Source organism: Melospiza melodia, chromosome W (genome assembly GCF_035770615.1).
Source record: "Melospiza melodia melodia isolate bMelMel2 chromosome W, bMelMel2.pri, whole genome shotgun sequence".
Lineage (NCBI taxonomy): Eukaryota > Metazoa > Chordata > Aves > Passeriformes > Passerellidae > Melospiza > Melospiza melodia.
The window spans coordinates 27,701,188-27,715,465 of NC_086225.1; positions in this window are offsets into that span (position 1 = coordinate 27,701,188).

Here is a 14,278-nt window from a genome sequence, read left to right on the forward strand (position 1 = left end):
GTAGTCTTTTCTCATGACAATTGTGAGGCAAAAAATGAAGGATTTTCGGATGGATTTCTACACGACCCCGTGACTCACGATTGTCTTGAGGAATCTTCATCAGCAGAGCTCTAGAGTGTCTTCGAAACTCGTTGCACGTCGGTAGCATAACCCCGGAAAACTAGGCATGACAGGAGAGAGGGGATAAAAGGGGAAGAGAAGGAAAAGAAAGAGGGAAAAGGGGAACCAATAAACATAAACATAATTAATATTGATCATCATAACAATTTCACACGTGGTTATTTGTTATAACGATTTCAATAAATTATGATTAATTTTAACAATTTCAAAAATATTCATCGATTAAAGCAATATCATTTGTTTAACAATTTTAAAATGATTAAAGCAAATCACAAATAATCAAAACAATAAACAAATCATAATATAATCATCGTCTTTTAAAATTATTTTCTAAAAATTAAAGTAACTTTCTGTGAATCATACTTGATATTTAAGAAGTTGTTCTAAGGCACATATGCTTGAGTCATAGCTGTTTCTTATCAAGTGTTTTGGGGACATCTATTGTATCGAGTACATCAGCTAAGCGGTGTGCATTGACTACAGTTGACAATCTCTTAAGCTTTTTCATAATTCTCCAATTCAAAATGAATAGGGCTACTGACAAGATAAAGCCAAGCGTAACTAGGATCAAAAGAACAACAATTGGATGGCACACACTGTTCAGAACACCTGTGGCAGTAGGTGACCACTCAAAAAGAGTATCCCACCACCTATGCTCAGCATCCTGTTTTACCCTCTCCATAACCCAGTGTATTTGTTTCACGTTGTGATGAACAGTCACCAGGGTCTTCTGTCCGCTCTCTTTGATTTTCTCGAGGATGTCAATCAGGTCTTGATGGAGCAATAGTTGTCTCACGAGGGTGAGGTTCATTCCAATAGGAGTGGGCATCAGCTTCTGGATCAGCGTGTAGTTGGATTGCAGTAGGTGGTGAGAAGTAACTGGAGCTTCATAAGAGAAATCGCAGCCTACTATCTTAGTAAAGTTACAAGCACAAAAATTTGAATGATTCTTTGCATCTACCACAACATCTTTTACAAAGACAGAATCACATGTCATTCTAAAGCATGCACAGCCATTGCCTATGTATATAAGAACTGTCTGGGTATCCTCATGTGGACAAATCTCGAAATGACAGATGTTCTGCTCTGTGTCCAAACAGATATACCATTTCCTGACTGATGATTTTTGAGCTATGCCGTCAGGTGGAGGGGTCCCGTTTGTGACAGCTTTAATTACCTTGAAGGGACCTCTCAAGATGATAGCTTGCTGCCGTGTGATTTTTTCTACTTCAATGAGAGCTAAGCTAACAACAAACAATCCTTTTTCCCAGGTAGTGTATCTTTTTTCAGCATCTTTAAAACCACAGGAAAAGAAGCTGACAGGCCTTGTTGGACACCCGGGACCTCGCTGCCAGATGTGTATTGAAAGCCCTGAGGAGGCAAACCCCCATTCCACTTGGAAAGGGTTTTTAGGATGGATGGGCCCCAATGCCTGATGTGCAGTGGCTTCAAAAATCAATAACTGCAGTGCTTCCTCTTGAGAAGGAGTCCAATCCCATTTGATTCCTTTCCTCAGTAAATTGTAAAGGGGCCTAGCAATGATTGAGAAATCTGGGATGTGTTTCCTCCAGAATACTAACAGTCCTAAGGCTTGCTGGAGGTCTTTTTTGTTTTCAGGCATTTTCATCTGCTCTAGAGAAGTTAGAGTGTCAGGTGGGATGCATGTGCTGCCAGATCGCCACCAAATTCCCAGGAATTTCACTTCCTGAGAAGGCTTTTGAATTTTCTCTGAGGGGATCTTTAAATCAAGGCTCTCCAGATGAGAGATTATATTCTGCTGGAGATCCCCCACCTCTTTAATTTCCTCTCCTCCTACCAAAATGTCATCAATGTATTGGTACACAGCTACAGTGTCAGGTTTAGGTATTTTTTCTAATTCTTTTGCTAAAGCATGATGTGCTAGTGTTGGAGAGTGTTTGTATCCCTGAGAGAGTCTGGTGAATGTGTACTGTTGTCCCTCCCATGTGAATGCAAAGCGATCCATGTCCTCTGGCTGTATAGGTATCATGAAGAACATGTCTTTGACATCTATGGTTGCCATGATCGTGTGAGCCTTTTCTTGTATTGATGTTATCAGTTCAGCTAAATTTGGCACTGCTGCAGTCAGAGGGTCAGTGTTGGCATTCAGCCTACGGTAATCAACCGTAAGCCTCCACTTCCCGTTAGGCTTTCGGACTGGCCACACGGGTGAATTGTATGGGGAGTGTGTGTTAACAATTATTCCTTGATCACGCAATTCCTGAATAACTGGTTTGATGCCTTCTCTAGCTCCAGAAGGCAAGGGATACTGTTTCACATTGATTGTTTTACTGTAAGGCAGTGCGGGTGCGGTCTGAAGCAGTCTAATATTAAGTTGTGGAGTGCCAAAAGACCACAGGAAACCCTCAGTGTCTTCCCACTGCCTTCCTGAGAGGACATCCATCCCTAGCAGATTATTCGGTATGTCCCCAATTACCATTTTGACAATCAATTGATTTTCTTCTCCAGGGAGTGTTATTTTGACTAAAGCAACGTTCATGGGTTCTATGGTTCCTAAAGCATTAAGAACACAGCATTGCTTTTTTGTTGGAACAACTCCACACTTCTGGGCATCTCTATGTGTTAGTGCAGAGATCTGGGCTCCCGTATCAACAATGTAGGTTATCAGAACCTTTTTAGGACCCGTGATTGCTGTAATTAACATGTCTCCTGATTTATTTTTTGTGAGCCTTCGTAAGTAAACCCAACCTCCACCCCTTCGCTCACCTGTAAGCGGTGGAGATATTAGTTTCCCGAAAGCTCTGTTGGTGAAGATTCGCTGTTTGTGATTTGGGGCACGGGCGGGTGGGCAGTTATGTTGCTTAGTTTCTGTGAAAGAAGTTGCGAAAGAGTTACTTCCGGCTTACTGCTGGCGCTTTTCAGGAGACACGCAGCCAGGGTTTCACTGTCCAAGTTCTGTGAAAGAAGCTGAGAAAGAGTTAATTTTGGCTCACTGGCTGTGTTCTGTGGGAGAGGCTGAGATACAGCTTCACTGCCCAGGTTCCGAGGAAGAGACTGTGAAAGGGTTAACTTTGGCTCATTGCCTGTGTTCTGTGTGAAAGACTGTGATGTATTGTGTGTACTGAACTGTGTATTGGTAGGAGTGTTTGTTAATTTCTGGTGAGGGAGGGGGATCGGTGCACTGGGCTGGGTATTTGATCTCCTAAAATTCCAGTTAGTTATGATTTTCTGCAATTTTTCAAGTGGTAAACCATCCATTATGTCCCGGGGAACCCCTTTCTTTATTCCCAGCATCCACCAGCGTTGTCTGTTGGAAATCTGTTTTCTTGGTTCTATGTTTTCAGTGTTAGGGGTTCCCATAAACCGGACACCTTTTGTTTTTTCAGATTTTTCTTCCAGGGTTTTTACAGGCCCATACTGTCTACAATAGTTTATTAAATCAACTGCTACCTCACCCCATGTCCAAATCTTGCAGTTACTGTTAGATGTGTCAGATGGTGTTGTGGGAGCATGTGTTGGTGTGTAGGGTGAAGGTGCAGTGTCAGTGGATTCAGACTGATCAGTGGAGTTGTTAAGAAGTCTTTCTAATCTATCTATTGGACTTAGAGCCATAACTGTTTTCTGAATAGTGATTGCGGTTGATTTCAATGTTTCTGGAAGCCCACGAATTAAAGGGGTCATAATTTCAGGCTTCACAGGCAATTGCATTGGGGATTCAAAACCAGGAATTAATTTTTTCTCATGAATCATTTGCAAACATGCAGCTTTTTGTACACTTTCTAGGATTTGGTCAGGGGTAGTGGCAATTGCTAGGGGATCACCCCTTTCCAAGGGATTTATTCCCCCGGCCCAATAGGCTGCACGTTGTGTTAGAGACCAGGCATCACGCTTATCTCCTGTTGTTAGGAAAACACTGTGTCCCCAGTAACCGCTGGCTTCTTGTTCAGTTAACTTAATCTGGTCTCCACCAGTGAGAGACACACGGAACACATATTCTGTTTCTGATTCATGGGGGAGGCGACCGAATTCCTTTTTCAATTTAGCTAATTCGGTAGCGCTGAATGGTGTTTGTTTGGTTGTTATGTGGGGATCCATGTCTTCATCATTAATGTAATTATATTCAGTTTTAATAAAAGGTCTCAAATGAGGACAACAATTTTCCCCACAATTTTTAGCTATTTCAGATTCTTTTTGTTTTGCTGCCTTGAGTTCTTTGTAAGGATAAATCTTTTTAATGCAAGGTGTTACTTTTTCTTCCTCTTCTGTGGAGGAGTTGATTTTGTGTATGGCTTTGGTGTGTTCTTCCCTAAGAGCAGCTCGCAGTGTGTAAATTTCATTTCTGTCCTCATTTAACTGTTTTTGCAAAATTTCAACGAAATTTTGAAGGGAATCTATAATTACCATTTCCTCAGTTCTCCGTTTACAGCGGTTTTCTATGGCTGCAGTAAGGCATGCTCCAAGAACTGAGCAAAGAATGTTTTTATTTTTACCCATTTTGAATTTTGATTCATGTTGCAGAGAACATATTCTATCAATGACATTTTCCAAATTAAACCAATTGTTCTCTGCCCAAGTTTCTCCGCCAGATGATGGTTTGGCATGGTATTTAGCAAGCAAGGTGTAAAAGTCAGCTTTTGCTTTAGGATTGACATTTTCACTCATTTTTGTGTGAAGGGACTAGGACTATACCACGGAGCTGATTTGCGAACTCAAGTTACACAATCATACAGACTTTTGTTCCACTCTGTCTCCCTAGATAGCTGAAGAAACCCAATCTGTCTGAAAGGCACTGTTTTAATTGCTTCAGATTGTCCCTTCCTTTCCAGACAGTCCAGACACACGCACTCACACACATACAAATGTTTTCTTTGTGAGGGGACCAGAAACCTAGAACAGGGAAAAGCCACTCAGCCTTCGCTGCGCCGCCCCTCGCTCCCTGTGTAGGTGAAGGGACAATATCTGTCTAATAGGCACTGCTTAATTACTTCAAGTCTGCCCCTTCCCTTTTAGACAGTCCAGGTACACAAAATACAGCAGTAAAAAACAGTAACAGGTTCAAATTCAGCTCAAAAAACAACAGTAACAGGTTCAGATTCAATTCAAATACAACAACAACAACAACAACAGTATCAATATCAGTATCAATATCAGTAACAGCATCAATATCAGGATCAGGAGAAGTATCAGTGTCAGTGTACGTGCCAGTAAAATCAGTATCAGAAATGACAGTAACAATTTCCCCGGCTTTTGCACCGAAAAACCTTTTGTGTCAATTCCGGAGCCTGTGTGCTCAATCGAGCATGAGATTTGGCTTTGGTGTGTGTAGTCTGTGAGAGGTTACAAACTACACAAAACCAACAAAATCTCACTGGCTGCTGGAATCCTTGTCCGTGACGCCAATTATGTGAAGGTCTGCCCAAAATAAATGGGTGACGAATGATTTTTGGGTGCAAAAATAACCAACACAAGGCACAGGGGTTTTGCAGTAACAAATCAACAAGGTGCAGTTTTATTGATTATAACCACAGGTAAATATGCATTTGGTTAAGGGATCCGGGGAAGAGAAGGGTAAGACAAGGAAAAAGGGAGGAAAGAAGGTCAGGGAATGGGGTATAGCTACCAAAACGTGATGTCTTTGGGGTCCCGCCGCCGAAACTCGCTGGTACACGTCTTGGGGAGTACTCAAAGGGCAGTCGGACCGAACCCCAATATATATACCGTTCTTGGTTGGGGGAAGGGTGGCTGAAATTAGGTTTCCATGGAGGGGAGAAGTCCATTGTTTTCATGGCCGAATGCTCACAGGTATGTTAAGTTTTCCCCCTCCCTGAATTGGGAGGGGGTACAGTCCCAGTCTCTGGAAGGAGGTTGCCATGGGGGTGCCATGGGGGTGCCATGGGGGTGCCAATAGGGTGCCAGAGGGGTTCTGGGTTCCTTGACAAGGGGATTCGCATCTCGGTTGGTCCATCACAATGGTTGAAGACAGGCAAGAGGGGTCTTCTCATGGAGCGGGGGGGAGCCACCCCAGAGCTCAGTCTAGCCAGCTCAGGAGTTTGGAAGAAAGTCCAGTTCAATTGTCCAGAAAAGGGCAGCATGTCCCCTTCGAGTACAGCATGGCGTGTCCTGCAAGCATCACTTGTGAACACACTAGATAAGCAGGAGACTTTCTTTCCCAACCGGCTCAGCAGTTTTAACTCTTCGGTAGTCTTTTCTCATGACAATTGTGAGGAAAAAAATGAAGGATTTTCGGATGGACTTCTACACAAACCAGGCCGACTTGGCACTGGTGCCAACATGGGTCTGGGAACCATCCTGCGTATTGTTGATTTTCAGGAGCCAGCCGGCCACTCCCAGCCACAGGCCCATCAACACAAACGACGGCCCTTTTCCCTGGCAAAAAAAACTCACCTGCCCCGCTTCTGGATGGCAGATTTCAGGAGCCACTTGGCACTATCAAAACAGCCCGACTTGGCACTGGTGCCACCTTGAGTTTGGGAGCCATCCTGCCTATGTTAGATTTTCATGAACCAGCCGGACACTGCAGACCATAGGCCCCCAGACAAAAACCTCGGCCTGTTTATCTGACAAAAAAAACTCACCTGCCCCGCTTCTGGATGGCAGATTTCAGGAGCCACTTGGCACTATCAAAACAGTCTGACTTTGCACTAGTGCCACCTTGGGTCTGGGAACCATCCTGCGTATCCTGGATTTTCAGGAGTCAGCCGGCCACTCCCAGCCACAGGACCCCAACCACAAACCTTAGCCCGTTTCCCTGGCAAACAAAACTCACCTTTCCCTCTTCTGTGTGGCAGATTGCAGGAGGCACTTGGTAATATCAAAGCAGCCCTACTTGGCACTGGTGCCACCATGGGTCTGGGAACCATCCTGCGTATCGTGGATTTTCAGGAACCCGCGGACATTGCAGGCAATTGGCCCCCAGAGACAAACATCGGCCCTTTTCCCTCGAAAAAAAAACTCAGCTGCCCCGCTTCTGGATGGAAGATTTCAGGAGGCACTTGGTAATATCAAACCAGCCCCATTTGGCACTGGTGCCACCTTGGGTCTGGGAAACATCCTGCCAATCGTGGACTGTCAGGAGCCTGCCGGCTACTCCAAGCCAAAGGCCCACAATCACAAACAACGGCCCTTTTCCCTTGCAAAGAAAACTCAGCTGCCCCGCTTTTAGATGGCAGATTGCAGGAGGCACTTGGTACTATCAAACCAGCCCGACTCGGCACTGGTGCCACCTTGGGTCTGGGAAGCATCCTGCCTATCATAAATTTTCAGGAGGCAGCCGGCCACTGCCGGCCATAGGCCCCCAGACACAAAGCTCGGCCCGTTTCCCTGGCAAAGAAAACTCAGCTGCCCCGCTTCTGGATGGCAGATTGCACGAGCCGCTAGGTACTATCAAACCAACCCGACTAGGCACTGAGGCCACCTTGGGTCTGGGAACCATCCTGCACAGAGTGCATTTTCAGGAGCCAGCAGGCCACTCCGAGCCACAGTCCAACAACACACAATCCACAGCCCTTTTCTCTGGCAAACAAAACTCACCTGCCCTCTTTGTCGATGGCAGATTGCCGGAGCCACTTGGAAGTATCAAACCAGGCCGACTTGGCACTGGTACCAACATGGGTCTGGGAACCATCCTGCCTATCGTAGATTTTCAGGAGCCAGCCTTCCACTCCCAGCCAGAGGCCCTCAAACACAGACCACGGCCCTTTTGCCTTGCAAAAAACCTCACCTGCCCCGCTTCTGGACGGCAGATTGCAGGAGCAACTTGGTACTATCAAACCAGCCCGACTTGGCACTGGTGCCACCATGGATCTGGCAACCATCCTGCCTATCGTAGATTTTAAGGAACCCGCCGGCCACTACCGGCCATAGGCCGCCAGACAAGAACCTGGTCCCGTTTCCCAGGAAAACAAAACTCACCTGCCCCTCTTCTGGATGACAGATTGCAGGAGGAACTTGTTACTATCAAACCAGCCCGACCTGGCACTGGTGCAACCTTGGGTCTGGGAACCAGCCTGCGTATCCTGGATTTTCAGGAGCCAGCCGGCTACTCTCAGCCACAGGCCCCCGAACACAAACCTCGGCCCGTTTCCCTGGCAAACAAAACTCACCTGCCCCGCTTCTGGATGGCAGATTTCAGAAGCCACTTGGTACTACACAACCAGCCTGATTTGGCACTGGTGCAAACTTGGGTCTGGGAACCATCCTGCGTATGTTGGATTTTCAGAGTCCAGCCGGCCACTCCCAGCCACAGGCCCTCAAACACAAACCACGGCCCCTTACTCTGGCAAATAAAACTCACCTGCCCCGTTTCTTGATGGCAGATTGCAGGACACACACCCTGCCACAGGCCCCCAAACAAAAATAAAGGCCCTTTTTCCTGGCTAACAAAACTGCTGCCCTGCTTCTGGATGGCATATTGGAGGTGCCACTTGTTACTACAGAACCAGTTAGATTTGGCACTGCTGCCACCTTTGGTCTGGGAACTATCCGGCCTATCCTGGATTTTCAGGAGCCGGCCGGCCACTCCCTGCCACAGGCCCCCAAACACAAACCACGGCCCTATTCTCTGGAAAACAAAAGTCACCTGCCCTGCTACTGGATGGCAGATTGCTGGAGCCACTTGGAACTGCCAAATCAGCCTGACTTGGCAGTGTTGCCATCTTGGGTCTGGGAACCATCTTGCATAATAAAGATTTTCAGGGGCCAGCCGGCCACTCCCAGCCACAGGCTGCCAAAAAAAAACACGGCCCTGTTCCCTGGGAAACCCAAGTCACCTGGCCCGCTTCTGGATGGCAGATTGGAGGAGCCACTTGGAACTGCCAAATAAACCAGACTTCGCAGTGTTGCCCCTTTGGGTCTTGGAACCATCCTGCATATAAAAGATTTTAAAGAGCCAACGGGCCACTCTAAGCCAAAGGCCCCGAATGAAAAACCATCGCCCTTTCCCCTTGCAAACAAAACTCACCTGCCCTGCTTCTGTATAGCAGACTGCAGGACCCAGTTGGTACGTTCAAACCACCCCGACGTGTCAGTGGTGCCATGTTGGGTCTGGGAAGCTTCCTGCGTAACGTGCATTTTCAGGAGACAGACGGCCACTCTCAGCCACAGGCCCTCAAACACAAACCACAGCCCTTTTCCCTGGAAAACAAAACTAAGCTGCCCCGCTTCTGGAAGGCAGATTGCAGGAGCCCCTTGGTACTATCAAAGCAGCCTGACTTTGTACTGGTCTCTTTTGGTCCCCCTCGAAATCGCAAGATTGCCTTTCCCTTCCCAAAAGGAAATTTCATTTCCTTTCGGGAAGGGAAAGGGAATCTTGCGACCCTGAAAAGAAAGCTGTAGGTTTTCAAGTTTCTCTTTGCTGATTTAGGCTGATTTTTGCTTGTCGGTTTTCTGTTTCTCCCGGCTGTTTTATGTCTGGAGATAGCTCAGGGATGCCACTTGCTCGGTTTCTCGGCTGTTTCAAAGACCTGGAAAGGCCCAGAGTGGCCTTGGGCAGCTCGGCGCTTCAAAGGACGAGGAGAGACTTCTGATCTTGTTTTGGTCTCGGTGTTTATTAATTGTTTATCTAAAAGATTTTCTTTCAGCCCGACAGAGGTCTGCACAGCAAGTCAGCCATGGGCACACTCCGCAACCCCTGGGGCGGTCACTTATCTTTATACCCAAAGTTACGTGTACAATATTTATGATTTTTCTCCAATACCTTCTACCCTTATTAACCGGTGCACTTCTAGTAAAGACCAATCCCAAAGTGCCACCATCACCACAGAAGATGGAGGCCAAGAAGAAGAAGAAGAAGGACAGGACACGCCCCAATTCCTCCATCTTACTTCTTTAGACCCCCCTGTACAGAAATCCTAAACCCTGTGTTCTATACCTTAATTAACTTATCCCTTCACCATTCACCCAGTAAAATCCTCCCAGTCCTCATACAGGTGTCATCTCCTGTGTAGGATCAAAGTCCAGCCACCAGATACTTCTGGCAACATTCCAGGACTCCCGAGCCCCCCCAAGGGTGGTCTCGGTCACTCTGCACCTTCATCCTGAGGTGCTGAGATCCCACATCTCCCCCTTCTGTTTGCACCAGGAAAACTTCTTTTGCTATCCGATTCATAGCGTGTTTTAAACATGCAAATATGCATGGGATAACAAGTATGAGGACTAAGAGAACTATTAAAACATAGAATCCTACCCTTAAAATTCCTCTGCAAATGGGAGAGATGTCAAAGAACTCTACCCTTAAAATTCCTCTCCAAATGGGAGAGATGTCAAAGAATTCTACCTTACATTTTGCTTTGGCTGACTAATAGGTAAATTACCCCCATTGCTTACTGCAATGAATGAAAGAATGATGCAGATAAGCATCATAAAACTCATGGCTTCGCTTCTATGTGAAATCATTGTTTCGCTTTTCTTTCAGGACCTTAACAGAGAATTCCCCCAAAGTCCTTAGTTTCTTTTTATTTCTCTTCCGAGTCGTCTTGTGCAGTCTGAGTCTCGACTCCTGTCTGAGTACTCGTCTCTTTGTTCCTTGGATCATGTTTCTCGGATCCGCGTTTTCATGTTCTCGCACTCGAAATGGTTTCACGTGTCGTGCCGACACCCACGTCAGACCTCGCTCTGTGGAAACACAAGCAAAAGCCTTGCCCCCCACTAGGTGGCGCTGTCACCGGCCTCTCCAGCTCAGATGACAGCATGAGCTCGACTGCCCCTCGTCCTGTCAACTGCCGTGTTCGTGATCTCGTTTGAGACCGTGTCTGCCTGGCTTTTAATTCAGCTGGAAATGGAGCTTGAACACCAGAATGTCTCCCTTGAAGGGAAGGGTATGGGACTCCGAGGGTTTACATCCAGAGGTACCAAGTCTGAAGAGGGTGTGGAGCAGCTGCGACATAGGAACCCGAGCACGGCCCCTCCTTGCCCGAGACGTCACAGAGGATCGGGCCCGCCCCCGCCCGCACTCTACTCCCTGCGCATGGGTGCTCTCCGAGCCGCCCCCCGCCTCTCCCGGGCTGACGTCACTCTCCCCCCCTTGTTCCACCTCCGAGGTCTTCTCCCTCGGTCTGCCCCTGACTCTGTCTCTGTGTCCATTCCTCCCGCCGGTGTGTACGGCCCGCCCCTCGCCGGCACCCGGGCCTGCCCCGCCCCGCAATTCGAGCCAAATTTGTCCGCGGGTTATTGCGAGTTCTGCCCGCCGCGCGCGTCTCCGGGGCGGCCGCCACCCCCCGGCGCCGTGCTGACAAAAGTCGCACCGGGACATGTGTCTCCCGGTATCTCTTCACCCACGCTCCCCGCCCCTTTGGGTCTCAGAGCCATCCTGCATGTAAATGATTTTAAACAGCCAGTGGGCCCCTCTAAGCCAAAGGCCCCGAAAGAAAAACCATGGCCCTTTCCACTTGCAAACAAAACTCACCTGCCCTGCTTCTGGATGGCAGACTGCCATAGCCAGTTGGTAGGTTCAAACCAGCCCGACTTGGCAGTGGTGCCACCTTGGGTCTGGGAAGCATCCTGCGTATCGTGGATTTTCAGGAGACAGCCGGCCACTCCCAGCCACAGGCCCCCGACACAAACCTCGGCCCGTTTCCCTGGCAGAAAAAACTCAGCTGCCCTGCTTCTGAATGGCAGAGTGCAGGAGCCACTTGATACTATCAAAGCAGCCCGACTTGGCACTGTTGCCACCTTGGGTCGTGCAAACATCCTGCGAATTATGGATTTTAAGGTGCCAGCCAGCAACTCCCTGCCACAGGCCCCAAACAAAAACAGCAGCCCTTTTCCTTGGCAAACTAAACTCAGCTCTCCCGCTTCAGCATGGCAGATTGCAGGAGGCACTTGAAACTGTCAAACCAGCCCGACTTGGCAGTGGTGCCACCTTCAGTCTGGGAACCATCCTGCGTATCATGGATTGTCAGGAGCCAGCCGGCCTCTCACAGCCACAGGCCCCCAAACACAAACCACAGCCCTTTTCTCTGGCAAACAAAACTTAGCTGCCCCGCTTCTGGAAGGCAGATTGATGGAGCCACTTCTTATTATCAAACCAGCCCGACTTGGCATTGGCGCCACCTTGGGACTGGGAACCATCCTGCCTATCATGGATTTTAAGGAGCCAGCCGGCCACTCCCAGCCACAGGCCCCCAAACACAAACCACGGCCCTTTACTCTGGCAAAAAAAACTCACCTGCTCAGCTTCTGGATGGCAGATTGCAAGAGCCACTTGGTACTATCAAAAAAGCCTGACTTGGCACTGGTGCCACCTTGGGTCTGAGAACCATCCTGCGTATCGTGGATTTTCAGAGGCCAGCCGGCCACACTCAGCCACAAGCCCCTGAATCTAAACCTCGACAGTTTTCCTTTGCAAAAAAAAATCACCTGCCCCGCTCCTGGATGGCACATTGCAGAAGAAACATGGTACTATCAAACTAGCCCGACTTGGCACTGGTGCCACCTTGGGTCGTGCAAACATCCTGCGAATCGTGGATTTTAAGGTGCCAGCCAGCAGCTTCCAGCCACAGGCCCCCAAACAAAAACAACAGCCCTTTTCCTTGGCAAACATAACTTAGGAGCCCCGCTTCTGCATGGCAGATTGCAGGAGGCATTTGACACTGTCCAACCATCCCGACTTGGCAGTGGTGCCACCTTGGGTCTGGGAACCAACCTGCGTATCACGGATTTCCAGAAGCCAGCCGGCCACTCTCAGCTACAGGCCCCCAAACACAAACCACGGATATTTTCCCTTGGAAACAAAACTCACCTGGCGCGCTTCTGGCTGGCAGATTGCAGGAGTCACTTGGTACTATCAAACCAGCCGGAATTTGCACTGGTGCCACCCTGGGTCTGGGAAAACTCCTGAGTATCGTGGATTTTCAGGAGCCAGCCGCCCACTGCCGGCCATAGGCCCCCAAACACAAACCTCCTCCCGTTCCCTGGCAAACAAAACTGACCTGCCCCGCTTCAGCATGGCAGATTGCAGGAGGCACTTGAAACTGTCAAACCAGCCCGACTTGGCAGTGGTGCCACCTCGGGTCTGGGAACCATCCTGCGTATCATGGATTGTCAGGAGCCAGCCGGCCTCTCACAGCCACAGGCCGCCGAACACTAACCAATGCCCTTTTCTCTGGCAAACAAAACTTAGCTGCCCCGCTTCTGGATGGCAGATTGATGGAGCAACTTTTTCCTATCAAACCAGCCCGACATGGCATTGGTGCCACCTTGGGGCTGGGAACCATCCTGCAGGTCGTAGATTTTCAGGAGCCAGCGACCCACTGCCGACCATAGGACTCCAGACACATAATTTGGCCCGTTAACCTGGCAAACAAAACTCACACCTCCCCGCTTCTGGATGGCAGATTGTAGGAGCCACTTGGTACAGAAAAATGAGCCCAACTTGGCACTGGTGCAAACTTGGGTCTGGAAATATTCCCGCATATCGTAGATTTTAAGGAGCCAGCCGCGGACTCTGGGCCTTAGGACCCCAGACACATACTTTGGCCCGTTTCCCTGGCAAGCAAAACTCACCTGCCCGGCTTCTGGATGGCAGATTGCAGGAGGCACTAGGTACTATCAAACCAGACTGTCTTTGCACTGGTGCCAACTTGGGACTGGGAACCATCCTGTGTATTGTGGATTTTCAGCGTCCACCCTGCCCCGCCCAGCCACAGGCCCTTAAACAAAAACCACGGCGCTTTTCCCTTGCATACAAAAATCACGTACCCCGCTTGTGGATGGCAGATTGCAGGAGCCAATTGGTACTATCAAACCAGCCTGACTTGGCTGTGGTGCCACCTTGGGTCTGGGAACCACCCTGCGTATCACGGATTTTCATGAGCCGGCCGGCCACTCCAGGCAATAGGCCCCAAACAAAAACCGCGGCCCTTTTCCCTGGCAAACAAAACTCAGCTGACCCACTGCTGGATAGCAGATTGCAGGAGCTACTAGTCACTATCAAAACAGCCTGACTTAGCACTGGTGCCACCTTGGGTCTGGGAACCATCCTGCGTGTCGTGGATTTCAGGAGCCAGCCGTCCACTCCCAGCCACAGGCCATCAAACACAAAGCACGGCCCATTTCTCTGGGAAAAAAAAACTCACCCTCCCTGTTACTAGATGGCAGATTGCAGGAGCCACTTGGTAATATCAAACCAGCCCGACTTGGCACTGGTGCCACCTTGGGTCTG